This window comes from Schistocerca piceifrons, chromosome 7, assembly GCF_021461385.2.
Source record: "Schistocerca piceifrons isolate TAMUIC-IGC-003096 chromosome 7, iqSchPice1.1, whole genome shotgun sequence".
Classification (NCBI taxonomy): Eukaryota; Metazoa; Arthropoda; class Insecta; order Orthoptera; family Acrididae; genus Schistocerca; species Schistocerca piceifrons.
The window spans coordinates 200729675-200754807 of NC_060144.1; positions in this window are offsets into that span (position 1 = coordinate 200729675).

A 25133-nucleotide genomic window follows, 5' to 3' on the forward strand; every position below is an offset into this window, starting at 1 on the left:
ATGTCGGTCGGAGGTGCCTGGCACGAAGTCGGCGATCCAAAAGATCCCGAAGGTTTTCTATAGGATTCAAGTCAGGACTCTGTGCAGGCCAGTCCATTACAGGGATGTCATTGTCGTCTAACACACTCAGCCCCAGCCCACGCGTTATGAACAGGTGCTCTATCGTGTTGAAAGATGCAATCGCCATCCCCGAAGTGCTCTTCAACAGTGGGAAGCAAGAAGGTGCTTAAAATATCAATGTAGGCCTGTGCTGTGATAGTGCCACGCTAAATAACAAGGAATGCAAGCCCCTTCCATGAAAAACACGACCACACCATCACATCACCGCCTCCGAATTTTACTGTTGGCACTACACACGCTGGCAGATGACGTTCAGCGAGCATTACCTCCAACCCGCCATTGGATCGCCACATTGTGTACCGTGATTCGTCACTCCACACGACGTTTTTTCACTGTTCAATCGTCCAGTGTTTACGCTCCTTACACGAAGCGAGGCATCGTTTGGCATTAGCCGGCGTGATGTGTGGGTTATGAGTAGCCGCTCGACCATGAAATCCAAGTTTTCTCACCTCCCGCCTATCTGTCATAGTACTTGCAATGGATCTTGGTGCAGTTTGGAATTCCTGTGTGATGGTCTGGATAGATGTCTGCCTATTACACATTACCACCCTCTTCAACTGTCGGCGGTCTCTTTCAGTCAACAGACGATATCGACCTGTACGCTTTTGTACTGTACGTGTCCCTTCGCGTTTCCACTTCACTATCACATCGGAAACAGTAGACCTAGGGATTTTTAGGACTGTGGAAATCTCGCGTACAGACGTATGACACAAGTGACACCCAATCACATGAGCACCTTCTAAGTCCGTGAGTTCCGCGGAGCGCCCCATTCTGCTCTCTCACGACGTATAATGACTACTGAGGTCGCTGATATGTAGTACCTGGCAGTAGGTGGTAGCACAATGCACCTAATATGAAAAACGTATGTTTTTGGGGGTGTCTAGATACTTTTGATCACATAGTATATTCAGGTGATTCATGTGAAAAAGTTTCTGACGTGATTATGGCGGCGCTGGCCGGTGTGGCCGAGCGGTTCTAGGCGCTACACTCTGGATCCGCTCGACCGCTAAGGTCGCAGGTTCGAATCCTGCCTCAGGCATGGATGTGTGTGATGTCCTTAGGTTAGTTAGGTTTAAGTAGTTCTAAGTTCTAGGGGACTGATGACCACAGATGTTAAGTCCCATAGTGCTCAGAGCCATTTGAACCATTTTGAAAATTGATGAAAATGAGAGGTAACATGCAAAAGAGGGCATGGAACCTCTCACACTACCGTCCCTCAAAAGACGGAAAATAACCTATGTTGCCGTTGGTCTGCGACTACTGTGAAAAGACATCTGTAATCTTCACCAACACCGATCCATCTGAGGATGAAGGTGTGAAGCATCGAAATGCGCAATGGTAAAATTAACTGGATGATTATAATATAAAAACACCTTAACCATTTCAATGCGTGGCACGGCGTAGAAAAGCCTATGACATTCAAAACAGCTTCAGTGAGAACGGAGTGGATAAATACACGTCCTGTACGGTATTCAAGGAAATCTATAACATTCTTCTACAAAGTAGGCCACAAAGGTCAATAACGTTGAGAACTTGTCACTTTGGTGGCCAGGTGAGATGCAACAATGCATCAGAGTGCGTACAAAATCAGTCTGGGACGATGAGAGCCGCGTTCACAGGGAGCTTACCATCTTGGGATACAGCATCAACGTGGGGAGCAAACATTGTAACGTGAGTCGACCTGATCAGCCAAATTGCTTACGTTTGGCAGTAATCTTACCTTGCACAATAATCGTGGGGCCCTTGGAATACAACAATATGGCTGCCCACATCATTTCCGAACCCCCGGAATTGTTCCCTCTTGTGACGTAAACTCGGCCAGTTGGAAACAATGTGAAACAAGACTCATCCGAGCAAATGACTTTCTTCCATTGCTACGTACTCCAGGTTTTATAGCTACAGCAACACGTTTCCCAGTTACGAGCATGTGCATGACTGATAAGTAGTTTTAGAATTACTGCTCGCCCGCAAAGTCCCAGCTTATGCTGCTCTCTTCATGTTGTTTTGGTGCTGACAGGGTTTGCGAGTGCGACATCCAGTTCTGCGGTGATTTTTGCAACTGTCATCCTCTCATTTTTCGTCACAATCATCTTCAATGGCCGTGTGTCAGCGATCACTCAACATACACTGCGAGGTGCCAGGGTGGAGACGAGTTCGTACCTCTTTAATTCAGACGAATTTTGCATGAGAACGAGACATGCATTCGACCCCCTCCTTATCTACCAGCTAATTAATTATGCGTGCAACGGCAATGGAAGAAAATGATGGTGACCCCTGCTAGTTGGTAAAATAAGGAGCGCACACTCACAATAATTTAATAAAAATCGTAATCTACTCAGAAAAAAGAGAACTTTATCATAATAAACAACAGCAATGGGATTCTGCATATACAGGGTGTTACAAAAAGATACGGCCAAACTTTCAGGAAACATTCCTCACACACAAAGAAAGAAAATGCGTTATGTAGACATGTGTCCGGAAACGCTTACTTTCCATGTTAGAGCTCATTTTATTACTTCTCTTTAAAACACATTAATCATGGAATGGAAACACACAGCAACAGAACGTACCAGCGTGATTTCAAACACTTTGTCACAGGACATGTTCAAAATGTCCTCCGTTAGCGAGGATACGTGCATCCACCCTCCGTCCCATGGAATCCCTGATGCGCTGATGCAGCCCTGGAGAATGGCGTATTGTATCACAGCCGTCCATAATACGAGCACGAAGAGTCTCTACATTTGGTACCGGGGTTGCATAGACAAGAGCTTTCAAATGCCCTCGTAAATGGAAGTCAAGAGGGTTGAGGTCAGGAGAATGTGGAGGCCATGGAATTGGCCCGCCTCTACCAATCCATCGGTCACCGAATCTGTTGTTGAGAAGCGTACGAACACTTCGACTGAAATGTGCAGGAGCTCCATCGAGCATGAACCACATGTTGTGTCGTACTTGTAAAGGCACATGTTCTAGCAGCACAGGTATAGTATCCCGTATGAAATAATGATAACGTGCTTCATTGAGCGTAGGTGGACGAAACTAAAATGAGCTTTAACATGGAAATTAAGCGTTTCCGCACACATCTCCACATAACATCTTTTCTTTATTTGTGTGTGAGGAATGTTTCCTGAAAGTTTGGCCGTACCTTTTTGTAACACCTTGTATCTACGAAATGATATGCGGATTAAATATTACCATGAGATTTATTACACATCAGAACATAAATGCACATGATTATCGACACAAACAGTAGGTTAAAGGATAGGGTATAATGAAATATTATGAGAATAAGAGTTGGCTCGAGAACAAGAGGCTCCTACTCTCTGTGATGCAATAGACTGACGATAATGACTGGACGTCCTATTGAATCAAACATTACTCTCCTGACTATATTGCAGTATCGCGATTAGAAGTGAAAGCTCAAATAGGATCACATGGAGAAAGAGGCAAGGTGGACTTCTAGCAAAGCGAGCACGCGTGCTGTTGAGGACTTCAGTATAAAACTGATAGGTCTTACAATGCTGAAGCCGCAAAATACTTTACAAATCCTTAAATTTGTAGCAGGTCGTCGGTAGGCAGCGTTCTGATGATGTAGGTGCCGACTTCTGCTGTGCAGCAACTCTGTGTCAACCCCTGGCCGCGAAGGCTGTCGGAGAATTCTAAGTTCTTCCGAAAAAGAGCGACCAAGTCGCAAGACTGTCCGACTCGAGGAAGATCCCTGCTCGCGCAACGCAAGAGCGAAACCAACATTGCTCTACTCCCTACTCTCCTCGAAATCCGCGAATTAGCATTCAGTTCTGATTCCAAAATTCCTCCACACTGTCTCAGAATATCATTCGCGCCAATAGCGACCGTTCCCGCCAATTTCGAGCAGGGCTTTATGATGTCAACTAGCCTCAGTTTAAGTTACCAATCACACCTCTGCTATTCAGCTGAGGGCACTATTCTTGCCATTTGACCGGCTACGAAAACAACCCGTCTAGACCACTGGCCATCCAGCGCCAGACAGTCGCACCCAGCAGGGCACAATCCACAAGTATTCTCAGAATCAAGAGGACAATGCAGTCAGTCGGTGCCAGGAATGTTCGTTCCAGACACGCCAGAACGGTAAACACATAAAATGCGGCGACATTCAGACGTCTCGCAGGTCGTTTCGCCCTGCATACAATAGGCGAAACTCGACCGACGTCAGTCGTTCCGCCAAACCCTATTGTACGAACCACTCAGAATTCAGTGAAGTGTAGCCCCCAACCGGAAATGCCATGTGCCGCATCCTTCGATGCTTACCTCGCACAAGCCACCCAGGGAAGTAACCCAACTTTTATAGGAATCAAGCGAAAAGTATTTTTTGAGCTCTCAGTACAAATACCCTCATTACAGTAGCCTTATTCGGTCTGTTACTACCGTGCAATGACATATAACATTAATAAAATTGATGAAAATTAGAGGAGACATGCAAAAGAGGGCACGGAACTTCTCAACACGTTGGTTACAGCTGTCACTTAGCGGATGAATTTTCTCTGTTTTCCCCATATGCGGTATGGATCTTCGCTTCGATGCGTCTTGAAACACCAAATGCTTTGGGTCCCTTGATTATGGAAGCACTCAACATACGAGGACGAACAATTTCCCGGCTTTCGAAGTCACGTAACTCCTACAAAACGCACTCACAACTACACAGATTAATGTTCTGGCCACGACTGACACTTGCGACGTATTGAGTACATTGCACAGGTGCCGTTCGTGGTCACTTGCCAGCAGCGCAACACGCAGGCTTGGCTAGCGACTGCAATTAAGCTGAAGAGCAAAGAAACTCGTACAGACATGCGTATTCAAACACAGACATATGTAAAGAGGCCGAATACTGCGCTACGGTCGACCACGTCTATGTAAGACAACAAGTGTCTGACGCATTTGTTAGATCGGTTACTGCTGCTGCAATGGCAGGTTATCAAGATCTGAGTGAGTTTGAACGTGGTGTTACAGTCGACACACGAGCGATGCGACACAACAGGTAGCGATGGAGAGTGGATTTTCCCGTACGATCATTTCACTAGTGTACTGTGAATGTCAGGAATCTGGTAATACATCAAATCTCGGACGTCGCTGCGGCCGGAAAAAGATCCTGCAAGAGCGGAACGAACGACTGAAGAGAATCGTTCAATGTGACAGATGTGCAACCCTTTCGCAAATTGCCGGCTGCTGTGGCCGAGGGGTTCTAAGCGCTTCAGTCCGGAACCACGGTACTGTTGCGCTCGCAGGTTCGAATCCTGCCTTGGGCATGAATGTGTGTGATGTCCTTAGGTTAGTTAGGTTTAAGTAGTTCTAAGTCTAGGGCACTGATGACCTCAGATGTTAAGTCGCTTAGTGCTTAGACCCATTTGAACCATTTCCGCAAATTGCTGCAGATTTCAGTGCTGGACCATCAACAAATATCAGCGTGTGAACCATTCATCGAAAGTTCATCCACATGGACTTTCGGAGCCGAAGGCCCACTCGCGTACCCTTGATGACTGCACGACAGGAAGTTTTACGCCGCACCTGGGCCGTCAACACCGACTTTGGTTTGTTGTTGACTGGAAACATGTTGCGCTGCGGGGCGAGTCTCGTTTCAAATTGTGTCCAGTGGATGGACGTGTACCTGCACGTCAGCAGGACACTGTTCTAGCTGGTGGAAGCTCTGTAATGGCGTGGAGCGTGTGCAGTTGGAGTGATATGGGACTTTTAATATGTCTAGAAACGACTCTGACAGATGACACGTAGGTAAGCATCCTGTCTGATCGCCTACATCCATTCATGTCCATTGTGCATTCCGACGAACTTGGGCATTTCCAGCGGGACAATTTGACAACCCACACGTCCAGAATGCTACAGAGTGGCTCCAAGAATACTCTTCCGAGTTTAAACACTTCCGCTGACCTCCCAACTCCCCAGAAAAGAACTGTATTGACCATATGTGGGATGCCCTGCAACGTGCTGTTCTGAAGAGATCTCCACCCCCTTATGGATTTATGGTCAGCCCTGGAGGATTCATGGTGTCGGTTCCCTCCAGCACTACTTCAGACATTAGTCAAGTCCACGCCACGTCGCGCTGCGGCACTTTAGCGTGCTCGCTGGGTGTACCAGTTTATTTGGCTCCTCAGTGCATGCTCAATAACGCATTTCTCGCGGTGTTTCCATACTTTAGTCCAAACACTGTATGTGTGGTAATTAATGAAGATGCTACAAAATTCTTCTGTCTAAATTCTAAAGCGAAATTAATATTCTGCTATATTTTTTAATACAATGGCTAGATTAGACAGTCAAGAAAGCTTCAGTATTATCTGGTGGGACGCCGAGGTAGCACCTTTATGCCAGCGATGGGTAGGTTAGAGCCGTCTCTCAGTAACAGTGAACTTCAAACTAAACCCAGACGAGGTTCGGTGTAGACAGCGATTGCGTTCTTCCGTGTAGCAGAACAATTTACGGCTTGCCCCGGCCTATCCTGACAGACTTTACGCCGCGTGTCACGGCTCGACTTCGTGGAGTAGTCTCTGTAGTTCGGTATCGAGCTCTCCGGCGGATGGCACCGCGACAGACCGTGACGTCATATCGCGAGGCGGCGCGCCCTCGTCCGGAGTTCCAGCTCCATCTCCAGCTGCGGCTCCTGCCCAGGCGGAAGGGAAAGCCCGGCCACGCCCAGCGCACCATTGTTCTGGCCGCCCCGGCACCTGCGCTTCCCGCCCTCTGGAGAGAGTGACTTCTGTCAGCGCGGGAGACGCCCAGCATGGCGACAGAAGCGCGCGCGCTGCCAACCTTGCACCGCTCAAACCTCGCGCTAGCGGATGCGTTTCGCAATGCGCCAAAACCGTACACCCATCACCACCACCATACACCGTGTGTCCCAGTTCCGTTAGGACTGTAACTACGAGGCGTGTTTTTTAAGTAAGTACCGTTTTGAAATTAAAAAAAGACGTGCTAAGATATCTCAATAATTTTATTTTTACACGAAAGCCTGTAACTTAATCTACTTTTCTACATAATTTCCGTCAATATTCAGGCACTTTTCATTTCGTTGTACCAGTTTTTGAATACCCTCCTCATAGAAGTCTGCCGCCTGAGTTGTTAACCACTCCATCACCACCGTTGTGACTTCGTCATCGTCTTGAAGACGCGGACCGCCCAAGTGTTTCTTCAAGTGCAGGAACAGGTGGTAGTCGGGGCTGTACGGAGGATGATCTAGAGTTTCCTATCGAAAAGATGCGATGAGATCTTTGGTCTGATCCGCCACATGCGGACGGGCATTGTCTTGCAGCAAAAGGATGCCCTTGCTCAACTTCCACGGACTGCGTAAGTAGGCTGTTTATGTTTTTATATTGGTAACGCCACGTAGCGCTCTGTATGAAAATCACTGGCTGTGCTGTGTGCGTCTGTGGCTGGTCAGTATTGATATAATATTCGCTATTGTAGTGTTGGGCAGTTGGATGTGAACAGCGTGTAGCGTTGCGCAGTTGGAGGTGAGCCGCCAGCAGTGGTGGATGCGGGGAGAGAAATGGCGGAGTTTTGAGAGCGGATGATCTGGACGTGTGTCCATCAGAGAGAGTAAATTTGTAAGACTGGATGTCATGAACTGCTATATATATTATGACTTTTGAACACTATTAAGGTAAATACATTGTTTGTTCTCTATCAAAATCTTTCATTTGCTGACTATGACTATCAGTAGTTAGTGCGTTCAGTAGTTTGAATCTCTTCTTTAGCTGGCAGTAGTGGCGCTCGCTGTATTGCAGTAGTTCGAGTAACGAAGATTTTTGTGAGGTAAGTGATTTGTGTTAATGTTAGTCTGGGCCATTCTTTTGTAGGGATTATTGAAAGTCAGATTACGTTGCGCTAAAAATATTGTGTGTCAGTTTAAGCACAGTCATGTACAATTTTTCTAAGGGGACGTTTCATATGTCGACCCTTAGCCGTGGATACCTCATTGGAATCTTCTGATTTTGTTCTTGTAGTTTGTGTAATTAGTGTAGCTATTGTTTATTGCTAACGCGTAATCATAGAGAGAATTTCCTTTGTAGTTGTAGTTTTCATTCTTGTACAGTAAAACAGTTGTGGCATGCATGTAGATTTGCACCAAGTATTTCGCAGCTGCGCTTGCAATTAACGAGATATTATTTTCAATGCTATGTTAATGTGTTTTCTTATTTTGCTCTTCAAATTGTGCTTTTCTGTGTTGTCGTGTGAAATATGGTGACAGTTTAGTGTTGATCAGAATAGGTAAAGAGCGAAATGTCTGAGTACGTTCAGTTCTGCTCAGCTGTTTGAAAATCAAATAATGTAAGAGGTTTATCAGCACAGTAATTCATAATTTTTTTTAAGGGGACGCTTTAACTGTTGCTTTGATTCTGGTGTGACGTAGACCACACATGTTTCATTGCCCGTTACAGTTTGGCTTAAGAAAGCATCACCGTCGTTGTGGTACTGCTCAAGGAAAGTCAATGCACTGTCTAAACGTTTGGTTTTGTGCACGTCCGTCAACAGTTTCGGTACCCAACGTGCGCACAATTTTCGGTAATTCGAGTCCTCCGTCACAATGCCATACAAAACACTACGAGAAACATTAGGAAAGTCATCCCGCAAGGAGGAAATCGTAAAGCGTCTGTTTTCTCTCACCTTATTGTCCACTTCCTCCACAAAATTTTCATTAACGACCGAAGGACGCCCACGCCGTTGTTCATCACGTACATTTTTTGTGCGGCCGTCACTAAATGCTCTCACCCACTTTCTTACCATTCCATCACTCATAATGTTTTTCCGTAAACTGCACAGATCGCACTATGAATATCGATCGCTTTTTGGCCGTTAGCACTAAGAAATCTTATAACAGCCCGTACTTCACAGTCGGTGGGACTCACGATTATCGGAGGCATCTTAAACACTCAGTACACAACGTAAACAAGGAAGAATCGGGCTGTAATGGCGTCAGTGCGTAGATTAAGGTACAGGCTTTCATGTAAAAATAAAATTATTTAGGTATCTTAGCACGTCTTTTTTTAATTTCGAAACGGCACTTACTTAAAAAACACGCCTCGTATGAAAAATAAAAGTCACGGACTGTATTTACAAAATCGCTGTATTTATTCAAAATAGTCCTCCCCTGAATCAATACACAGTTGAAATCGTTTTAAAAGTGTTTCGAAACAATCGTTGCAGTCCTTTTTTGGAACTGTATTTAGTACTGGAGTACAGTTTCCTTAGATGTCCTTAATTGGGTTGTAACGATGTCTTTTCATTGCCAGCTTAATTTGGGGAACAACCAGAAGTTGGCTGCGACAAAATCCAGTGAATACGGCCTGTGATTCAAAACTGTGATTCGTTTGCTGGTCAAAAACTTGCACAGGAGCTTCGCTCTGTGAGCTGGTGCGTTGTCGTGGAGGTGCAACCAGTACCATGCTTCTCGCTATTCAGGTCGAATTTTTACGAATTCTCGTCCACAAACACAACACTTAATGTTGGCTCTCCGTTTGACCGCCATTATCTGACGAGCATCAGACACGAACTGTTAACATTTGCAGCCAGGACGCTTGATAGAGCTCTTTGGTCTTCTACACGGCAGTTGTTGGAGCTTAAATGATCGTAATGCCGTAACGCGACCTAAAATGGCACTGCAGTATGAAATTTCACTCAAGCACTCCTAACGGGATGGGACATTCTGTGTACATTCAAGAGAAACCGTCGAACAGATGCAACAACTGTAGGCCTACGCTTATATTGCTGATAATCTATTGCAGAATTCTGGAACACCTTTTATGACCTTTCTAGAGACCGAAAAGTTCCTCTATAGGAATGAACAGGAGCTGCAAAAACAAGTATCTTGTGAAACCCAGATCACTATGCTCGTACATCGGATCCAGAAGGCAGTGGGTACTGCCGCCCAGGTCGGTGCCTTGTGACTCACTGCCAGGTGGCGTTCGAAACTCTCCCTTTGTCGGCTAACAAACATAGTACTAGCATACGGAATATCAAACATACTATTTGAATGTACTTATGAGTTATCATGAAATAGAACAAAGCATATCGTTCTCAACAGAGAGGGGGGGGGGGGAGAGTGAGAGAGAGAGGGAGAGAGAGAGAGAGAGAGAGAGGACGTAAAAACAGTTCCACGGGTACAGCAAGGGAGTGTTACAGGACCACTACCGTTCACATTGAAACGTCCCCATAGAAAAATTATAAATGACTGTGCTTGTAAATTTCTACTTTATTTGATACAAAGACAGCTGAGTAAAACTGAGCGTACTCAGACAGTTCTCTCTTTACTTACTCTGATCATCACTAAACTGACACACAATAAATTAACTTCTCATGGTTGGGATTCACAGTCATATAATATTTCTTAAAAGACATCATAGTCGCCGTTCACTGTATAAAATATTTATTGTTACTATTGCAATTTCGGCCTAACGGCCATTTTCAGGTAACACAACACAACGCAATCTGACTTTCAATAATCTCTTCAAAAGAATGGCCCTGACTAACAATAACCTATACCTTTAATGAATCACTTACTTCACAAAAATCTTCGTTACTCGAACTACTGCAATACAGCGAGTGCCAATACTGCCAGCTAAACAAAAGATTCTAACTACTGAAGGCACTAACTACTGATAGGCATAGTTAGTAAAAGAAAGATTGTGATAGAGAACAAACAATGTATTTACCTTAATAATGTTCAAAAGTCATCATATATATATATATATAATTGGTGTTTTGCCCCTAAAGAGCGCATTTGGACTAAACTACATGGCCAGTTCCTTTTGCTGCCTTCCTTGCTGCCCAAACTTCCCTCATTCGCTCGCTGTGTTTCTGTTTCCGGTCCTCTGTCCATGCTTCTTGTCGGCTTTGTGTCTTCGGCTTCATCGTGATTGCCTTTTTGGTTGCCCATATTTCTTTCATCTTCTGGCTGTGATCTTGCTTGCGTTCTTCGGTCCATTTTATGCCTGTTCGTTTGTCACATTGTATCTCATGTAGTTTACTTTTCTTAATGATGTTTCTGAATTTTATTCTGTCGTTTATTGTGTCTGCTGTTACGTTGAGTTGGTTCAGGTCGTTTTCTACCTCTGCCACCCATTTGTTGTTTCTAGTGGTTACCCAGTCAAAGATCTGTTTGGTCAGCCTGTGTGATGGCATTCTGTATAGGTGTCCATAGAATTGTAGTCTGCGTTTTCTAATCTTTTCTGTGATTGTCTCCGTATGTTTGTACAGTTCCTCTGCAGGTTTCTTGATCCATATTCCATTGTTGTTAGTTGCGCCAAACATTTTCCTAAGTTTTTTTCCTTTCTACTTTTTCTAATTGTCTGATACGTGTATGCCCTAGGATTAGTGTGGTCTCTGCTGCATATAGTGCCTCGGGGAGCACCACCGTGTCGTAATGACGTAATTTGGCTTTTTGTGAGATAGACTTCTTGTTGCAATGATTCCACACTACTTTGTATGCCTTGTCCAGTTTAGTCTTTCTTTCTTCGTTTGAGTCTCTGTTATGTCCACTCATTTGTAATGTTTCACCGAGGTATTTGAAGTTTGCCGTTTTGTAAATCGTGCCATACTTTGTGTTCAGAGATGAGAGTTTCTTTGTGCTCATAAACTGTGTCTTTTCGTAAGAGATCTGCAGTCCAGTTTTGGAAGCGATTTCGTGCAGTTTTTCAATAGCGTCTTTTGTTTCCTTTATACCTTTCGTGACAATCGCCAAATCGTCCGCAAAAGCCAGGCATTTAATCTGTAGGTTTCCTAAGGTTATCCCCTGTTGTGATATTTCCCATTCTTTTATGACCTTATCTAACACCAGATTGAAAAGGAGAGGTGAGAGGCCATCGCCTTGTTGGACACCCGTGCGAATTTCAAAGGGCTCTGATAGTTCCCCACAGAACTTTACTTTGGAGGTCGTGTTGGTTAAAGTTTGCTCTATGATAGCCCGTGTTCTGTTATCTACTTTGTATTCTGCTAGAAGTTTGAAGAGAGTTTTCCGGTCGATAGAGTCGTACGCATTTTTGAAGTCAACAAAGGTAATGATCAGGTTCTGTTTGTGTTGCAAAATCATTTTCAGGTTCCAAATTTGTTCCGCACAAGACCGCCCTTTACGGAAGCCTGCTTGGTATTCCCCAATCAAGTGGTCGGTCTGGCATTCTAGTCTGTTCAGTAAAGCTTTAGAGAGGATCTTGTATGTGACCGGTAGTAGGGATATTCCTCTGTAGTTATTCGGGTCAGTCGTGTCACCTTTTTTGTGTAGTGGGTGTATCAGGGTAGTTTTCCAGTCGTCAGGAATTTTCATGGTCTTCCAGATGTCTTCCAAGACCCTGTGGATGTCTTTGGTGAGTTCTGGGTCTTGTAACTTCCAGATTTCCGCGATGATGCCATCTTCTCCTGGTGCTCTACGATTGATATATATATATATATATATATATATATATATATATATATATATATATATATATATATATATATATATATAAATTCATGACATCCATCTTTACAAATTTCCCTTTTCTGGCGGACACACGTCCAGATCGTCCTCTTATAGTAACCTCTCAAAACTCTAGCATCTCTGTCTCCACATCCATCACTGCTGGCGGCTCACCTCCAATTGCGCAACGCTACGCGCTGTTACCCAACACTACAATAGTGAATATTCGAACAGCGCCAACCAGCCACAGACTGCAAACAGCACAGTCAGTGATTTTCATACAGAGCGCTACGTGGCGTTACCAACATAAAAACCTAAACAGATTCCAGTTTCAAAACGCTATAAAAAAGAGTTTCTGCTCAGAATCACTTCAGATTTGAATGGAATATTATCGATGAAGGGGGAAACAAAAGAAAGCATAGCGAAAACTCTCCCAATAGACGGCGCTTTCACTGTCATAACGTAAATGGGATCTGCTAGGAATAACAGATGAATCACAATACGATGACTATGATGTGAGTTGCATATTAAACCAACGGCACTATGTTATGTGCATGACTGCAGAAGTTCGGTAGTCAGCAGTTGTGGCAGTGTTAGTTAGGCAAGATCGTACCACGCCGAATAGGAAAAATCGGTTTTTAATTGTCCAGAGGCAAACTGAGAAACAGTTGTGTACCTCTAGTCTTTTATTTTGCCTATTCTGCCACTTACAGTGCCATCTAGTGGTAAAATTCTCGTAATTTTTTTCTGTAACGTTTTCCCTTCTTCGGATTTGTTCCGATCAAATTCTCATTCTGAGCAGCTTTATTTTCTTCGGCGTTTTGAAACTGGAACTTTAATTATAATCACCCTGTACATATTTACAGTTCGCCCCCGTAGCTGAATGGTCAGCGTAGATGACTGCCAGGTCTAGGAGTCAAGTTCGATTCCCAGCACTGACAAGGATTTTTGCCTTGGTAGGAAGACTGGTAGCGGGTGCACTGCGCCTCGTAATGGCAAATGAGGAGTCTAGTAAACGCGAGCTCTGAACTACATTCCTGAAGAGCTACGAGCACTTCATCTTCGGTACAGCGAAATAACCTCTTCTACTGCAAGCTTTTTGCTTTCCATATTTTGGGAGGAGGTAGTATATGCCAAATCAAGTAAAAATTGTGGAGTGAACTTGAGCTCTAAAATGCATACCTTAAGAGCTATGAGCAATTGTTCAGTAGAAGAGATGTGTTTCTAAGTAGCGAAGATGAACAAGTACACGTCGCTTTTCAGGTATGCACTTCAGAGCATATTTTTACCGGCTATTTTTTTGTCCTGTTTTAGTACATACTACCATATCTTAAAATATGGAAAGCAAAGAGCTTACAGTTGCGGAGATTATAATCACATTAGAGAAGATCAACCATTGCTCATAGCTGTTAAGCCACGTATTTCAGAGACCATGTTTCTGCTTGGGAGGACTTATCCCCATTACATATCTGGGAGTGTGCATACGTAGTGATTTAAATGTTAACCGACAACATTTAACAAATTGCAGGAAATGGAGATGCCAAATTGAAAATCACTGGAGGGATCCCCAGGACGTGTACTCCACCACGAGAATTACTAGACGCCTGGAACCGCGCGACGGCTACGGTCGCAGGTTCGAATCCTGCCTCGGGTATGGATGTGTATGATGTCCTTAGGCTAGTTAGATTTAAGTAGTTCTAAGTTCTAGGGGACTGATGACCTCAGAAGTTAATTCCCATAGTGCTCAGAGCCATTTGAACCAATTACTAGACTTTTTTCTGAAACGACTTATCCTCATTACATATATTGGAGTATGCATACTCAATGACTTAAAAGGGTAATGACAACATTTAACAAATCACAGGAAAGGAGATGCCAAACTGAGAATCACTGGAGGAATCCTCAGGAAGTGTTCTCCACCACGAAGGAGTCAGTCTACAAAATCTTTGTCGACCGATACAGCAAAATTGCTCCTCAGCCCACAACCTTTAGAGTGCTGTTCACGCAAGGTATGTAGTAGAACGTCTGTGAAGTTCGGAAGTTCGGAGGGTAGGAGATGAGGTACTGGCGGAAGTAAAGTTGCGAAGGTGGGTAGTCAATCTGCTTGAATAGATCGGTTCTCAGCATAAGGCAAAGGTCCCACTTTCGAATACCGATCCGTCACAGTTTTAATTTGCCAGAAAGTTTAAGAAATAGAGCAGGTTCAAAGAAGAGCAGGAAGTTTCTTCACCGGTTCGCTTACTGAGCTTGAAAGTTTCCCGAAAATGTCCATCCAACTCCAATGGATGAGAAGTGCCGATTACTGTTAAAAATCTCGTGAAAAGACCACGAAGCCAAAATAATTTGGAAAATTCGATCAAAAGTTGTTCTTCTCGTTACAGGCTTTGGAAAGGTGGGGGGGGGGGGGGGAGGGGGCCAAGTGAGAACAATGCACAAAGTAACTTCCACCACACTCCGTAAGATGGGTTGTGGAGTGAAGAGGCACGTGCAGGGTGAACTGCATAGACAAAATTTCAGATTTTATTCAGGTATAATTTCTGAGTATTTTGGTATAAGGAACCCACCGGTGAGAGGTAAATGATTTCGATAGTGAAGACACCCTTTCAAGTCCTCTTTGTTTAAGACACCCAGAATTCTGGCGTGAAGTACCCTGAAGTATTTGCTCAATCCGCAAATCACGTACACGGAAAAAAAATCTCGTGTAGGAATGAATGCTCGTAACGCTGCTCTGCACGTCCGGTTTCGTCCTGATTTCCGCTTCGCGTGAGCAGCAAGTATCTGAATTTCTCTTTGAGTCTCGTCCTTGGAAAGCTATCGGTTTCATATCTACCATAACTGCTTTGGTGACAGAGTAGGTACCGCGGGGGGGGGGGGGGGGGGGGGGTGGATTCAGTGGTTTTAGCACACAAAGTGGAGCGTTATATTGAATTTGAATGTATTTGAATAACGTTAATTCATCCCGCCGAGAGTAACTTTCACAAATGCAGTGATTGTACCTCCACAAGAGGCACTATAACACAGATACGAAAAATTTCGAACAGGAAATAAAATTCATAACTACGTACCCAAGCTCTGCCTCCGTTACGTGTTTCGCAAGTATTTACAATACTAGACGCAGACACATGAGGTACACATGCAGGACATTCGCCTGCCCCCTGCCACCAGCATTGCCAAATACAGATTTGAGGTTCGCCGATGACATTGTAATTCTGTCAGAGACAGCAAAGGACCTGGAAGAGCAGCTGAACGGAATGGACAGTGTCTTGAAAGGAGGATATAAGATGACATCAACAAAAGCAAAACGAAGATAATGGAATATAGTCGAATTAAATCGGTTGATGCTGAGGGTATTAGATTAGGAAATGAGACGGTTAAAGTAGTAAATGAGTTTTGCTATTTGGGGAGCGAAATAACTAATGATGGTCCAAGTAGAGAGGATATAAAATGTAGACTGGCAATGGCAAGGAAAGCGTTTCTGAAGAAGAGAAATTTGTTAACATCGAGTATAGATTTAAGTGTCAGGAAGCCGTTTCTGAAAGTATTTGTATGGAGTAAGGCCATGTATGGAAGTGAAACGTGGACTATAAATAGTTTTGGACAAGAAGAGAATAAAAGCTTTCGAAATGTGGTGCTACAGAAGAATGCTGAAGATTAGGTGGGTTGATCACATAACTAATGAGGAGGTATTGAATAGAATTAGGGAGGAGTTTGTGGCACAACTTGACTAGAAGAAGGGAACGGTTGGTAGCACATGTTCTGAGGCATCAAGGGATCACCAATTTAGTATTGGCGGGCAGCGTGGAGGGTAAAAATCATAGAGGGAGACCAAGAGATGAATACACTAAACCGATTCAGAAGGATGTAGGTTGCAGTAGGTACTGGGAGATGAAGAAGCTTGCACAGGTAGAGTAGCATGGAGAGCTGCATCAAACCAGTCTCTGAACTGAAGACCACAGCAAAAAAAGACACGGGATAAGGTTCAAAATGGCTCTGAGCACAACCGGACTTAATTTCTGAGGTCATCAGTCCCCTAGAACATAGAACTACTTAAACCTAACTATCCTAAGGACAGCACAGACATCCACGCCCGAGGCAGGATTCGAACCTGCGACCGTAGCGGTCGCGCAGTTTCAGACTGTAGCGCCTAGAGCCGCTCGGCCACTCCGGCCGGCGAAGAAAAGGAGAACCGATTTTATGTGTTCTGACATCTGTCTCCCTCCTCGGCCTAAGTACGAGTTATGACATAGCGTTTCCATAAAGTCCCATTACGATTTGGAAATATCGCAACCTAGAAAGTATGAGAGACAGAGGCTTTTGGTTTATTTCAAAGCGTGTAACAGCTCCCAAAGCTTTATCGTGTTATGCCGGACATCCAGTGTGTGCTCCACTCGTCATTTGTAGAACATCAGATTTCCATTCGAGTAATGCCCATTAGGGGTATTGTGACTGGTTCGTTGATTCGTGTACTAAGAGTAGCATTTACTGGTGCTGTGTACTCGCTATCCTTGAAGTAGCCCAACAAAAAGAAATCTAATGGTGCTGCCATTCATAAACAGCATTCCAGGCGGTTTTTTGCAACAGGGTAACGCTCGCCCACATACCGCTGGTGTAGCCTAACATGCTCTGCAAAGTGTCAGCATGTTGGCTTGGCCTGCTGCGCCACCAGTCTGTCTCCAACCGAGCACATATGGGACACTGTCGGATGACAACTCCAGCGTGATCCACAAGCAGCATTAACCGTCCCTGTAATGACCGCTCAAGTGCAACAGGCATGGAGCTCCAACCCACAAACTGACATCCACCACCTGTACAACACAATGCATGCACATTTGCATACTTGCAGTCAACGTTCTGGTGTTTACATCGATTACTAATTTACCAGCATTTCACATTTGCAGTAACTTCTCTCGTACTTACATTAATCCGTGATCTTGCAATGTTAAACGCTTAAATACACTACTGGCCATTAAAATTGCTACACCATGGAAATGACGTGCTACAGACGCGAAATTGAACGTACAGGAAGAAGATGCTGTGATATGCAAATGATTAACTTTTCTAGCATTCACACAAGATTGGCGCCTGTGGCGACACCTACAACGTATTGAGATGAGGAAAGTTTCCAACCGATTTCACATACACAGCAGTTGACCGGCGTTGCCTGGTGAAACGTTGTTGTGATGCCTCGTGTAAGGAGGTTAAATGCGTACCATCACGTTTCCGACTTTGATAAAAGTCGAATTGTAGCCTATCTCGATTGCGGTTTATCTTATCGCGACATTGCTGCTCGTGCTGGTCTAGATCAAATGACTGTTAGCAGAATATGGAATCGGTGGGTTCAGGAGGGCAATACGGATCGCCGTGCTGGATCCCAACGGCCTCGTATCACTAGCAGTCGTGATGGCAGGCATCTTATCCGCATGGCTGTAATGGATCGTGGAACCACGTCTCGATCCCTGAGTCAACAGATGGGGACGTTTGCAAGACAACAACCATCTGCGCAAACAGTTCGACGACAGTTGCAGCAGCATGGATTATCAGCTCAGAGATCATGGTTGCGGTTACCCTTGACGCTGCATCACAGACACTTTTTCGGATGAATGCAGGTTCTGTTTACAGCATCATGATGGTCGCATCCGTGTTTGGTGACATCGCGGTGAACGTACATTGGAAGTGTGTATTCGTAATCGCCATACTGGCGTCTCACCCGGCGTGATGCTATGGGGTGCCATCGGTTACACGTCTCGGTCACCTCTTGTTCACACTGACGGCACTTTGAACAGTGGACGTTACATTTCAGATGTGTTGCGACCCGTGGATCTACCATTCATTCGATCCCTGCGAAACCCTACATTTCGGCAGGATAATGCAGGAACGCATGTTGCAGGTCCTGTACGGGCCTTTCTGGATACGGAAAATGTTCGACTGCTGTCCTGGCCAGCACATTCTCCAGATCTCTCACCAATTGAAAACGTCTGGTCAATGGTGGCCGAGCAACAATACGCCAGTCACTACTCGTGATGATCTGTGGTATCGTGTTGAAGCTGAATGGGCAGCTGTACCTGTACACGCCCTCCAAGCTCTGTTTGACTCAATGCCAAGGCGTATCAAGGCCGTTATTACGGACAGAGGTGGTTGTTCTGGGTACTGATTTCTCAGGATCTATGCACCCAAATTGCGTGAAAATGTAATCACATGTCAGTTCTAGTATAATATATCTGTCCAATGAATGCCCGTTTATCATCTGCATTTCTTCTTGGTGTAGCAATTTTAATGGCCAGTAGTGTATGTTACTTGCACAAATATATTCCTGAAATTTCATTACTTTACGTTATTTTTTTGATGTTGCGATTTTTACCCGTCAGTTTACTACAAGGCCTACTATTTTCCTCGTAGAATAACGTGTCCCCGAACACAAGTTGAGAACATATTGGGTGTATGTGGCTGCCTCTCCCCTCCTCTTCCCTCGCCTTGCACATCCCGCGAATAGGAAGGCTCTTGTTGTCTCTTCAGTGTACAGTACTTTCGCGGTCGGGCATTAGCGGGCTGCAGTGGGGCGTGCCGAGTGACAAACAAACGGTGTGGGCGAAAGTTCAAAAGCTCTACTTTCAGATGGTAATAACGGCGTGCTATCATAATTACGACCGAAATTTTCTCCTTGAAATATGAGATCAAGTTGGTGATGTTTTCTTGTGAAATTAAGTAGTGGCTATGACTTCCAATAAATTTTAGTAAAGCTGGGAAAAATTCATTTCTAAAACAAAAACACACACCAGTACGAAAGCTTGAATCACACGAAGAAGGCTGATAGCGTAAGTACTTGTTTTATGGAAATCACCGATTATTTCACTCAATTTTATGTAGTGGCCGAAAACCGAGAAGTTCTACTATGTTACATTACAATGAACAGGTATTACATAAAATCTTAGCTAATAATTTGCAAAGGAGTTTCCATCTGTTGCAGTCGGTTCGATGCAGGTTGAGAACGTGCAGTCGATCGTACAACCACGAAAATGTGGACAAATGGATATTATTATACAGGGTGTTACAAAAAGGTACGGCCAAACTTTCAGGAAACATTCCTCACACACAAATAAAGAAAAGTGGACATGTGTCCGGAAACGCTTAATTTCCATGTTAGAGCTCATTTTAGTTTCGTCAGTAGGTACTGTACTTCCTCGATTCACCGCCAGTTGGCCCAATTGAAGGAAGGTAATGTTGACTTCGGTGCTTGTGTTGACATGCGACTCACTGCTCTACAGTACTAGCATCAAGCACATCAGTACGTAGTATCAACAGGTTAGTGTTCATCACGAATGTGGTTTTGCAGTCTGTGCAATGTTTACAAATGCGGAGTTGGCAGATGCCCATTTGATGTATGGATTAGCACGGGGCAATAGCCGTGGCGCGATACGTTTGTATCGACACAGATTTCCAGAACGAAGGTGTCCCGACAGGAACACGTTCGAAGCAATTGATCGGCATCTTGGGGAGCACGGAATATTCCAGCTTACGACTCGCGACTGGGGAAGACCTAGAACGACGAGGACACCTGCAATGGACGAGGCAATTCTTCGTGCAGTTGACGATAACCCTAATGTCAGCGTCAGAGAAGTTGCTGCTGTGCAAGGTAACGTTGACCACGTCACTGTATGGAGAGTGCTACGGGAGAACCAGTTGTTTACGTACCATGTACAGCGTGTGCAGGCACTATCAGCAGCTGATTGGCCTCCACGGGTACACTTCGGCGAATGGTTCATCCAACAATGTGTCAATCCTCATTTCAGTGCAAATGTTCTCTTTACGGATGAGGCTTCATTCCAACGTGATCTAATTGTAAGTTTTCACAATCAACATGTGTGGGCTGACGAGAATCCGCACGCAATTGTGCAATCACGTCATCCACACAGATTTTCTGTGAACGTTTGGACAGGCATTGTTGGTGATGTCTTGATTGGGCGCCACGTTCTTCCACCTACGCTCAATGGAGCACGTTATCATGATTTCATACGGGATACTCTACCTGTGCTGCTAGAACACGTGCCTTTACTAGTACGACACAACATGTGGTTCATGCACGATGGAGCTCCTGCACATTTCAGTCGAAGTGTTCGTACGCATCTCAACAACAGATTCGGTGACCGATGGATTGGTAGAGGCGGACCAATTCCATGGCCTCCACGCTCTCCTGACCTCAACCCTCTTGATTTTCATTTATGGGGGCATTCGAAAGCTCTTGTCTACGCAACCCCGGTACCAAATGTAAAGACTCTTCGTGCTCGTATTGTGGACAGCTGTGATACACTACGCCATTCTCCAGGGCTGCATCAGCGCATCAGGGATTCCATGCGACGGAGGGTGGATGCATGTATCCTCGCTAACGGAGGACATTTTGAACATTTCCTGTAACAAAGTGTTTGAAGTCACGCTGGTACGTTCTGTTGCTGTGTGTTTCCATTCCATGAGTAATGTGATTTGAAGAGAAGTAATAAAATGAGCTTTAACATGGAAAATAAGCGTTTCCAGCCACATGTCCACATAACATATTTTCTTTCTTTGTGTGTGAGGAATGTTTCCTGAAAGTTTGGCCGTACGTTTCTGTAACACCATGTATATGTCACACCTCACAGTCAATGAAGTCTCTAGTGAAAAAAAAAGACATGGATAAATGGAAAGGTAAGTGAACAGCAGTGAGTGAGAGTAAACTTCAAGTGATGAACCCGCCTTCCTCCACTCATTAATTCATGGCTCCCACCTGCTCGACGAAGAACCTGCACTCGCACGTAGTATTGTAGTGCGCCACGATTGCGTACAATGTGGTTGTTGTGCTGAACAGATAGTACTGGTTGACTGCGACAGTGATGTCGTCTCAGCTTTAGACGAGTTTAGAACCGACTGTAAGTTTAGTAAAGTTTTAGAAATCCTTCCTAAATTATTGCGATGTAGATTTTTACACGAATCAAAGTGGCTGGCTATTTTCCGTTTCCGATTTTAGTGGTCAGCCTTTCACATCTTCCTGCACTTTATTTTAAGAATTTTCATTTTATGACAGTTACGGACTTTTTAAGCTCAGAAGGCACAGGCGCGAGCGTTTTGACAATCCTAAAGTTTTAACATCATCTGAAAGACTTTCGCCTTCTCCTTTTTACAATAATTATCAGAAAGCTACATGTATCTGCTAACGGTTTCAAAATGCATTTTATTATGTTAATGGATGTTTAATTGGTAAATATATTCTTTTAAGGTTGTTACTTTGCTATTGTGCTACAATTTTGAATAGATTTGTATATAAATTCCAAACTCCCTCGTCAAATAATAATTCATCATTGCAGGAGAAAACAATTTTTTAGTCTACATTAGTTTCAAGCGTAAAAATATTCCAATATGCACACACTATTTTGTATCCAGGACGAAATTTTCACTCTGCGGCGGAGTGCCAGTAAATTCCTATTTCATGTTATCGTCAGTCACTATTTAAGTCGTACTTATGCGTTACAGAAATTTCCGCTTAAGTTCTTGACTGTACGTTCTATGACAAAAGAGAGATAAAGCAGTCTGCTTTCTGTCTAAACATGTTAGCCGCTGCACGTAGTAAACATAAAAAAGTGCGTTGTCGAACTATTTCTTTGCTTCAGTTATAAAGGAAATTATTCTTGTGATCACAAATCGTATTGGAAAATCGAAAGTGTCCGGGAAGCATTTAAGCGTGTTTATATATTCGCCAGCAGCAGGAAAATCGGTGTGGTGCCTAAATATACTGCAAGGTCTCGTGGCTGAGAAAATGCCTTGTGATATGTCAAATAAGCACTTGCCAGAAGAGTGTCACTCCTGATAAACGGCTTCCTGACTTTCTAATCTGTGTACCAGAGCCTTCCAGCGATAGGCTCCGGAATCGGGGAAAAATATTGCCGCGCAGAGAGAACTTCCGCGATTAAGTCGTGCTATTTCGGTAGGTCGGTTCCGTTCCTCATAACTTTGTCCCCGGGCAGTAAATGTCAGCAATGTCCGCCGGTGACTTAACGCGCGTTGCACTACAGCAGGGACCGTGTAAGATTAGCGAACTCTGTGGCTGTAATGTTGTTAGTACCGAGTAGCTACGCGAGACTCAAAAGGGGACGTTTGTGCAGCGACGCGAGGAACAGTGCTCCCTACGTAAAGCTCTGTCCTAAAACTGTTCAACTTCATGACGACAATATGCTGAAACAAATTGGGCTTGGGACAGTATTTCTGATTACAGTTACCCTTCATCACAGTCTCAGTTGCTGCACAAAGGTGATTTTTTTTTCTGTTGTTGCAGTAGTCTTTAGTCTTCAGACTGAATTGATGAGGCTGAAGATTGAATTGATGTCGCTCTCTATGCTAGCATGTCTTGTGCGAGTCTTTTCATCTCTGCATAGTTATTGCAAACTCCATCCATCTGAATCTGCATAATGTATTCAAGCCTTGGTTTCCCTCTACAATTCTGACACTAGACAGTTCCTTCTATTATCAAACTGACCATTCACTGGTTCGGCAGATTAGTCAATTTGTGCACATATTTCCTTTTTGTGTTCTCATCTTGACTGAACGATATATCGTTCACGTTTCACTTCTGATCAAGGCTACTCTCCAGACAAATACATTCGGAGTAGTGTTCTAATATTTAAATTTATATTGTATGTTAAAAAATATCTCTTTTTCAAATAAATTTTTCTTGTTATTGCAAATCAGCATGTTATATCCTTCTACTTCGGCCGTTATCAGTTACTTTGCCACTCAAATAGCATAACTGATCTACGAATTTTAGTGTGTCTTTTTTATAATCTAATTACTTCCGTATCACCTGTTAACGTCCATTACCTTTGTCATATTTTTGTTAATGTTCATCTTACGACATCTTTTAAAGACACTATCCATAGCGTGCAACAGTTCTGCCAATTAATTTGGTGTCTGTGACAGAATTACAGCATCACCTGTAAACCTCCTCGACTTGTAGCTGTCTCTCAAATTTCCCCTGGTTTCTTATAGTGCTTGCGCAGCCTGCAGACTGAAAAACGTCACAGGTAGACTACAATCCTGTACCACACCCTTCTCAAGTACCCTTTCCAGTCCTCGTCATTCAATTCTTCCAACAGCAGTCTGGTTTCCACATAAAACTTTAATAAACTGTCACTCTCTGTATTTTATTTTCTGCTATCTTCAGTGTAGTTCAGCCAGCCGTCTAAAGACTTTCTCTAAATCTACCAACACTATAAACGCAGATTTTCCTTTCTTCATTTCATCTTTCTAAGATAAGATGCCGCGCAGGGTAGCTGCGCGGTCTGAGGCGTTCGCTCTCCCTCGGGTATGGGTGTGTGTGTTGTCCATAGCGTAAGTTAGTTTAAGTTAGATTAAGTAGTGTGTAAGCCTAGGGACCGATGACCTAAGCAGTTTGATCCCATAAGATCTTACCACAAATTTACAAATTTTAAGATAACATTGAGCGGTGTGGCTCGATCAGCGATACTCCCGACGCCGGTATGGTTCATCTTTCCGGTGATGTGCGCAGAGCGCGCGGTGGCGGCACCGATCGGGAAGCGAGCGGTAAGCTCTAGGACAGAGGTTCCCAAACTTTTGGTTGTCACGCCCCCCTTCTGCCGAAAAGAAAACTTCCGTGCCCCCCCCTCCCCACCTTAAAAAATATAGAGATTTTTATTAATTATCAAGAAACTATTGAAAAATTTGTGATGGTGACGTCATGTAACATGTTGTTGTTGTTGTGGTCTTCAGTCCTAAGACCGGTTTGATGCAGCTCTCCATGCTACTCTATCCTGTGCAAGCTTTTTCATCTCCCAGTACCTACTGCAACCTACATCCTTCTGAATCTGCTTAGTGTATTCATCTCTTGGTCTCCCTCTACGATTTTTACCCTCCACGCTGCCCTCCAATACTAAATTGGTGATCCCTTGATGCCTCAGAACATGTCCTACCAACCGATCCCTTCTTCTGGTCAAGTTGTGCCACAAACTTCTCTTCTCCCCAATCCTATTCAATACTTCCTCATTAGTTATGTGATCTACCCATCTAATCTTCAGCATTCTTCTGTAGCACCACATTTCAAAAGCTTCTATTCTCTTCTTGTCCAAACTATTTATCGTCCATGTTTCACTTCCATACATGGCTACACTCCATGCGAATACTTTCAGAAATGACTTCCTGACACTTAAATCAATACTGGATGTTAACAAATTTCTCTTCTTCAGAAACGCTTTCCTTGCCATTGCCAGCCTACATTTTATATCCTCTCTACTTCGACCATTATCAGTTATTTTGCTCCCCAAATAGCAAAACTCCTTTACTACTTTAAGTGCCTCATTTCCTAATCTAATTCCCTCAGCATCACCCGACTTAATTAGGCTACATTCCATTATCCTTGTTTTGCTTTTGTTGATGTTCATCTTATATCCTCCTTTCAAGACACTGTCCATTCCATTCAACTGCTCTTCCAAGTCCTTTGCTGTCTCGGACAGAATTACAATGTCATCGGCGAACCTCAAAGTTTTTATTTCTTCTCCATGAATTTTAATACCTACTCCGAATTTTTCTTTTGTTTCCTTTACTGCTT